Source organism: Eublepharis macularius, chromosome 7, assembly GCF_028583425.1.
Source record: "Eublepharis macularius isolate TG4126 chromosome 7, MPM_Emac_v1.0, whole genome shotgun sequence".
NCBI lineage: Eukaryota > Metazoa > Chordata > Lepidosauria > Squamata > Eublepharidae > Eublepharis > Eublepharis macularius.
Window position 1 is genome coordinate 39,162,563 of NC_072796.1, and position 8,765 is coordinate 39,171,327.

An 8,765-nucleotide genomic window follows, 5' to 3' on the forward strand; every position below is an offset into this window, starting at 1 on the left:
CGATAACTACTTTTCAAGCACATAAGTTGCTACAAGGAATATGGAGATTTTAATTGTCACTGATGACTGAAGTCTAGCTTAGAGTAGGCTTCTTAACCATAATAACTGGGGGGGGGGGGAATATCTACGGTATTTCAATAATCCTTAATTCCAGGTCTATGACAAAGAAGTGCTATACAAATAATAAATAATGGACACAATTCAAAATTAAGCTCTTTTCAATTCCATTCATTTCAACACGAGAGACAAGGATGGGCCATAGAAACCAATGTGATTGGGTAGATTGAGCCCCGTATTAATATTCATCACAGAAAGGTTATCCTCAGCTTTTTGCGTTCTTTGAGACGTACAGAAACAGTGAAACTTTTTTAGGTTGCTAGCTATGTTGAGCTGCAATAGAACAGGATGATTTGAGTCCAGTGGCACCTTAGAGACCAACAAGATCAGGAATCTCCATTCCTACTTTTATCTGAAGAAGGGAGCTCTGACTCTCAAAAGCTTATACTCTGAAAAATCTTGTTGGTCTCTAAGGTGCCAATAGACTCAAATCCTGCAGTGAAACTAATGAAACTGGTTTTGCAAAGCCGTTCTCTGTAATAATGCAGAGAAGCCATTTATACTTCTCAGTTTACTAGAACTTACCAAGAACACAGAGTTGCTTGTACATTATTCATTTTTAACACACAGTGTCAGATGCAGATGATAATAATTTATATACTTTTCTTGGAGGCTTCCTTCATCTTCTCAAGATCAGCCTTTCTGACTTTCTGTGAAAATGAATGTCTATTTTGTGTCACATTGACCTACTTTCCAGAGTTCTTGCACGTGGCAAAGCAGGCATGGTCAATGACATTTGCAAAGATGGAAGAGACGCTTGAGTGGGCTTCAGCCTTGCTATCTATCTTTTGCAGTAGTGAAACATGGAAACTTCTATTCTAGAAATCATAACTACACACACTAGCACAAACACAACCACCTTCCGTGTCAATATTGACCTACTAAAAAATAACAAGTTGTTGGAACCAGACGGCATTCACCATAGAGTTCAAGTGTGTAGTTTCTCATCCTTTAGCCAAACTATAACAACTCTAAAATCAGACTCCTTTGCAAAAGATAGGACAGTAGCCAGTGTTACACATTAAAAGGAATACATTGAGGAGGCAGTCAGGATTGAAAACCACCAAGGAAGTCTCTGCAGAGGATGGCCGTGGCAAACCACCTCTACTTCTCACTTGCCTTGACAGCCCCTTGCTCGGGATGCTGTAACTTGATGGCATGTATATATGTATAAAGTGTCCAGCATTAGCGTATTAAGATGATACTGCTCGCTACAATTTCTGATTGGCTTTCACAGCATTACCAATGAAGGGTCTGTTTCACTTCTGCTCCCACTGCCTCTATGATGCCCTGTCAGTCAATCTTTATTACGGTCATAGACCACACAATAATAGCATACAACCCAGTCATGGTAAGTCATATTATTTACAAATCTATTCACTAAAATTTCAGGGTACAGAGTCTTAAATATTTAAAACCTTAAAACCTGAGTGCCTAAGACCAAATTATTAAATATTAAAATCCTTAACATTATAAAATATTTAAATATTTCCCCCTGTAAAATACTTCCTAATCCGTATGGCTTGCACAGCAAAATTTGCCACCTTTAATGTAATTTCATGGTCCTTATCGGCTAAAAGCTTATCTAGATAGAATCTGTCATTTCTACCTGGGAACCGATTACAAATTGGAGTTATGAAGATTGCCCTAATATTTTGATAAAGCTCACACTCGAAGAGTACATGTCCCCTAGTTTCTATCTTTCCAGCCCCACATATACATACTCTTTTCTCGAGTGGTTGTTTTGCATATCTGCCCTCCATGACCGCTGATGGTAACGTGTCCATTCTGAGGAGGGTAACTGCTCTTCTATAATCTGCTTTATCCAAGTTTTGTAAGTAAGGCATCATTATCACTTGGTTTAGGCTATCTATTCCCGGGAAGTACCCTTTGACTTGACTCAAGTCGTTCTGCCTTTCAATATCCAGGATTCTTTGTTTCACAAAGGGTTTGACCATGTCATGTTCCATATTCATCAGAAACTGTTTGGAAAGGCCATAATAACCCAATTTGCGCTCTGTTTCTTTGATCCAAAGTGGTGCTTTAGAATCCCATGCTATTAAACCAGTTAAACCGGAGGGATTAGTTATTAGCTTAAACCAATAGACAATGGTAGCAATCCACAGGCGTGCTTTTACAGTGACCATACCGGATTCCAAACGAATATGTGCATTAGAGACACAAAAGGGAACCTGCAAAATGTGCCTTAAAAACTTGGATTGCACTTTTTCCAGTGACTGCCAATAAGACTGATGTGTTGTTATGCTCAAGGGCGCCGCATAAAGTAATTGGGCAAGAGACTTAGCCTTGAAAATCTTGACTGCTGCTGCAACATTCCGGCCCCCAGAAGACCAATAAAATTTCTCAATTGCTCGCGCACTTTTAGCTGCGCTTGTTGTAACATGGTCCACATGAGCTTTTCTAGAGCCAGAAGCCTGAAAGGCAGTTCCTAAATATTTAAAACAACGGACTTGCTCAATATCCACCGAGTCTATCTTCCACTGGTAAGTTCGCCACTTGCTTCCAAAAACTAGAACCTTTGATTTTTGATAATTAATTTTGATGTAATTGGCCTGACAGTATTGAGCTAATATTTCCATAGCTCGTTTAAGGCCACTGGGGGTTCTAGAGATTAATACTGCATCATCTGCATATAGCAGAAGGGGGACATGCCTGTCAGCAACCTTGGGGGCATGTACCTCCGGACAGTTTAAGTACTCCCCTAGGTCATTTATAAAGAGGTTGAACAGAGTTGGTGCTAAAATACAACCCTGTTTAACCCCCTTCTCTGCTTTTATGGCTTCTGTAAGGTGGCCTTGGGCATCTGTCCTTACCTGGATCTTAGTATTCCTGTATAGAGCCCTCATTAGGGTCAGCAATCTCTTTTCAATACCCATCCCTTTTAGCTTTTCCCATAGTAGGTTACGATGTATCATATCAAAAGCAGATTTAAAATCTATAAAGGCTGCATACAGGGAAACGATATTATTAGATGCGTATTTAGTGATCAAATGGTCTAAAATTACACAGTGATCCAAGGTTGAGCATCTTGGTCTAAATCCGGCCTGTTCTTCTCTCAGAATATTATTTTGCTCAATCCACTCCCAGAGTTTTCCTTTCAGGTGTCTAGCATACAACTTACTTATTATACTTAGGAGGCTGATAGGTCTATAGTTATTTGGGTCACTTTTGTTGCCTTTCTTAAAAATAGGAACTATAACTCCTGTATTCCAGCCTGTAGGAATTCTTGCTGTCCTGTCTATTTCTGTAAACAATTTGGCGAGCAGTGGAGCCCACCAATCTCTATTTTCTTTAATCAGCTCGGCCGGTATTAAATCGAGTCCAGGAGCCTTTTTTTGATTTCAAGGTTTCAATTAGAGATTTTACTTCCGAGGGCTTAACAGGTGGCCATTCTGATAAATCTTCTAAATTCTCCAGCAAAGGCGCTGGCTCCTCAGCTGTTCCATATAGTTCTTTATAATGGTTTTTCCAGGCCTCTGGCATAACAGCATTAGAGACCTGGGAAGGAGTTCTATCAGAACAGTTGGCCACCATCCTCCAAAAGAGCGAGGAGTTTTTTAGCCTTACTGCCTGCCCCAATTGTATCCAAGCCAGGTCCCTTGCCTCGTTCTTTTTCCTATTAATTAGCTTTTTATATTTGGCTTTCTGTGACTTTAACTGTTCTTTATTCGCAGTCCCTGGGTCGGATCTGTATGTCAGATACGTACTACCGAGCTCCTTCCTTGCCAGTATGCACTCCCTATCAAACCAACCATTTGTCTTTACCCCAGATTTGCTCTTTGGATCAGTTGGATGCCCTTCTAATGGGGGGTGTAAATGGTGAATGAGGACCTCATACAATTTAATAGTCTCATCCCCTTTGTCTGATGTGATGATTTCCCTTGCCAATTTTATAATAGTTTCTTGATTAAGAAGCTCTTGCATATATTTCCTCATTTTATCATCCCATCTTAGTTTAAGAAGGGGCCTGACACCAGAAGTCATGTTCCCAGTCAGAATGATCATAAGGATGCCAGCTATAAGAGTTACAAAGGACAGCAGACCCTCATCCAAAACGGATGTGTCTACCAAGACCCCTATAGGACACTGGATGTAATAGAAGCTGATTGACTATCAGAGAGACAACAGAAGAGAGGACACCCTTTCCATTTGATTGCAATAATATCCTGGAATATTATGGGTTGGGGGCCTAGAACAAAAGAACCAGATGCAAAAAACCTTATGAAGAAATTTGATGCTATATTGTTGCAGGAGACATGGTGTACTCACTCCCTGATGTTAGAGGGATATAGTTCATATGAGGTACAGGCCTCTATGATGCCATTGAGAACCCCTTTGTTCCTAACTGTCTTGCAGAATCTATTAACGTAGAAGCCATTGCAGTGATGAAACAATGTGTTGTATGAAAAGGCAGATATTATGGGCAAATCCACACTTACCGGCACAATGCTAAACAGACGGAGTGAGAGCATCTTTCTGGTGCGTTTTATGACGTCATCATGCCACGAGAGTGGCATCATGGTGCGATGACATCAGAAAACACGCCAGAAAGACGCTCTCTGCCTGTTTAGCGCTGTGCCGGTAAGTGTGGATTCAGCTTATGTCTTAGTCCCTAAATATACTGGAAGTGGAGTTTGGACATATTTGTGGATATGAATGCAGAGAGAATTTTTTTAAACGTCAAAAAGTACATAATTAAGTCAGAACGCAGCATGAAATTTAAACTCCTATTATCTCTTTTGGATTTTATGTGAATTGCAATGGCAGTGTGAATGCATAATTCTTGATCTGTTATCCAGTTAGGATGATAGTGCAACTATGGAAAATAAATGCTTTAAAGACTGCTGCTGGCAAAATCTACATTTTATGACTCCCTACTCACATTTTATTACAGTTAACTTGGTTAGCAAATCCCTGTTCAAAGTTTCATTCACATGTTCTGTGGTCTCAATAAATCCAAAATCTCTCAAGCCACTATTAAGGCATTCTAAAAAGTGTAGAAGTGCTTTCATTCATATCAAAATAAAGTCTAGATCTTTTATAGTATTTTTTCTTTTGCACCAAAGTTGGTAATTACGACAAAGACAGATGAAGCAGAAGGTGGGATTTGGATTCATGGCCATGATCCTGGGTAAAAGCAAGCTCAGTTTCCCACCCTGCACTGTTTCCCTGGTAAAAACATTGCCATTTGTTCCAATATGGAAAACAAAAAGCACCAACATCTTGTTTAACTCTTAATAAATCACTGGTTATTATCAAGACTCAAGTACCTATAAGAGATAAATGAACAGAAAGGAATACAGTGAAGGTACCACTTGATTCAAGGCTTGAGAAAAGTGCCACAAATTACTCCCCCACAGAGGTGGGCACGGACCAAAATTTGATATGGACCAGCCCAGTTGAGCATTTGTGAACAGGTGGGTCGTGGGATGAGCATTTTTCACAAACGCCATGATTTTTTGGGCGGTCCAGCAATCCATGAATGCAGACTTACTGGCGGTGATCAATCAATTCCCTAGGCAACAGAGGGGACGTCTTCAGACTTTCTCTGGCTGTCAAACAGAGAGCTTCCGTTCTTCTTTATGAGAGCAGAAGGAGTAAATTCCCACCCGCCACCCCAGGCAAGTGGTTTCAGTCCTTGAAATGTTCGTTCATTTGACTTTATATAGACATATTGAGAAAAAAGTGTTTGTAGTAGATTTTATCACAACAGTTCAATTTCTTGTTAAGGCTATATATTTAATCCACTGAATCATGCACTTGGACCATGGAATGACATTTAGCTTGTGTAAAAGCTATTGGCATGTGAGAATGAGCATTTATCGTTCTAATATCAAAAGAACAGAGCCGTAGTTCATTAATTTTGAAGCTCAAGTAAAATGATTCTTAACAAAACTGCCACCCACGTACAATATGGACCCGTTTTCCTCATCACTTCCATCACATATGGGCCTTATTGGCCATAAAAGGCTTACGGGAGATGAGAACAATGTGCCGTAATGGCATTTGAGTGGCACATTGCTGAAAAGGATGAAGTCAGATGCAGCGCAGAAGAGCCAGCTTCAATTTCAGAGCAGTAGCAGCAGTAGCAGCCAACACAAACATTCCTATTAAATGATGTTGACATTCTGATAAAATAGGGCAAGTTCATTGCTCAGCTTTTGACAAACCTGATGATAAGCGAAAATTTATAGAGAAATATTCAGCTAAAAAGTGGATGTCCTCCAATATTAGCCTGGCACTACAATGCTGTTAACTCAAACCTGGATAGCCCAGCTAGCTTGCTCTTATCAGATCTTGGAAGCTAAGCAGGATCAGCCATGGTTAGTACTTGAATGGGAAACTATCAAGGAAGGCCAAGGTAACACAGAGTTAGGCAATAATGGCAAACCACTTCTGTTAGTGTCTTGCCTTGAAAACACCAGCAGTGGTCCCCATAAGCTGGCGGTGCCTTGAAAGCACTTTACACACAGAGAGACACACAGACAGACACACACACACTGCTGTTATGCAGTTGTTGATGACAATTCACAGAGGATGAAAATTATTTATCAGTTTACTGAGATCTTAAAATGATCAAAACTTTATTTGTAAGATTGAACAGTAGCTTATCGATATTCACACCAGTTCCTACATTGCATATAAGCAGGGAAAGAAGCAGCATCATGGTCAAACCCACTTCACAGCTGAACTGGGTCAAGTGTGGTCAACCCAGTCATAACTGAGTGGCAAAATTGCTTATGAACCCCATGGCACTCTCCCCACCTTCCCATGTGACATTTCCCCAGTCAGAAGTTGCACTCCAGAGCTGCTTTAAGCCCAGGATGATAAAAAAAGCATTGCTTCTGTCTACCCCCGCCCTGAAGCTTAAAGCAAATGAGGGGGGGAGGTGTCCTATCAGTGAAAGAGCATGGAAGAGAGCTCCTGGTCTATGCAGAGCTCCTGGTCTATGCAGAGTCTTCTTGAGAAAGGTGGATAATAAATGCTTCAAAATAAATTAAAATTCAGTATCAGGACTTCCTCTCATTATGTTTTACAGCTCAGCTACATGTCTGGGAATTTAAATATGCATTTCTGTATCTCTTGTGGTTTGACTCGTAATTGGTGGCTCCTAAAACCATTTCACATTAAGAACATGGTGTAGGGAGAGATGGTCTCCCCATGTGCCACAGCCCCAGTACAAACTGGGCCTGTGTGTCTCTAGGAATTAAGTTCTGGGCATGGAACCACTTCTGTTGACAGGACATGTGAGGGAACATGAGGATGTTGTAATGTTTAAAGAGTCCAGTAGCACCTTTAAGACTAACCGACTTTATTGTAGCCAGGACCGGTGCCAGGGTTTCTGGCACCTGAGGTGAGATACCTACTTGCGCCCCACCCCCGCTAACGTCTGTCAAAGATCCATTTCGGGAACTACCCTCCATGCTCATCCTTCTCCTCCCCCCTTGGGTTTGAAGTGAACGGCAGCTGACAGCTAAGCATGTGGTGTATAAATATTGAAATAAACTACTGGGGGAGAGGGGGAAGGTTGGGTAATATATGGAAACTAGGGGATAAGAGAAGGGAGGTGATAAAGAGGGGCGCAGTGGAGGGCGCTGCTCTGCTGGAGTGAAGGGGGGAGCAGCATTGAGAATGGAGAATAGGAATGGGGAGGGAGAACGAAAGGGAGAAGGGGGGAGGAAAGTAATAGAATTTAAAACAACTTTAAACCCAACAACAGTGATTTGCTACTACCTGTTGCACAGGGACTGAAAGGGGATTGTGTGTGTCTCACCTCACTTCCTCCTTCCTCTGCAGTGGTGCACACACAACTAGCCACTCTTTCCACCAAAAGCAGCTCCCCCCCCCCAAACCCTGAGGAAAGGTGAGAAGAGAAGTAGAATTGATGCCAGCCGGGAAGGGGGAAAGGGATGTACTAAAAGGAATGACAGGATTGCCCATTGGAAACAATGGGGGAGTCTTGAAGGCCCATTGGAGAAAATGGGAGCCAGGAATGCCAATTTACTTTCATGGGCACCATTGAAATGCATTACAACACAAAAAAAGAGCAAGAGTCCAGTAGTAAAGAATTGAGTTGTGGCTCATGAAAGCTCATACCCTACCACAAATTTTGTTAGTCTTATAGGTGCTACTGGACTCTTGCTTTTTTCTACTGCTACAGACAAACACGGCTACCCATCTTGATCTATCAGCACAGGCCCCAGAGTGGAATGACAGTCCCTGGGAAAAGAATCAGTGGCCTGGGGCTGGAATGGCAGTGGGTGTGGAATGACAGGGGGTGTCATTCCAGTCCCAAAGCCCTGACCCTATTCCCAGGAGCAGTCATTCCACTCTTTGACCTGTCATTCCAGTCCCTGAGCACATGTTCTGTTCCTAGGGGCTGTCATTCCACTCTGGGGCTGTCACTCCAGTCCAAGCACACTTCTGCCACTCCCAGGGGCTGTCATTCCATTGTGGTGCCTGTAATTCCACTCCAAGAATGCTTCTACTACTACCAGGGGTTGTCATTCCACTGTGCAACCTGACATTTCTTCGCAGAGCACAGATTCTGCGCTGAGGGGCTGTCATTGCCCTCTGGGGGTTGTCATTCCAGTCCCAGAATGCTTCTTCTACTCCCAGGGGTTGTC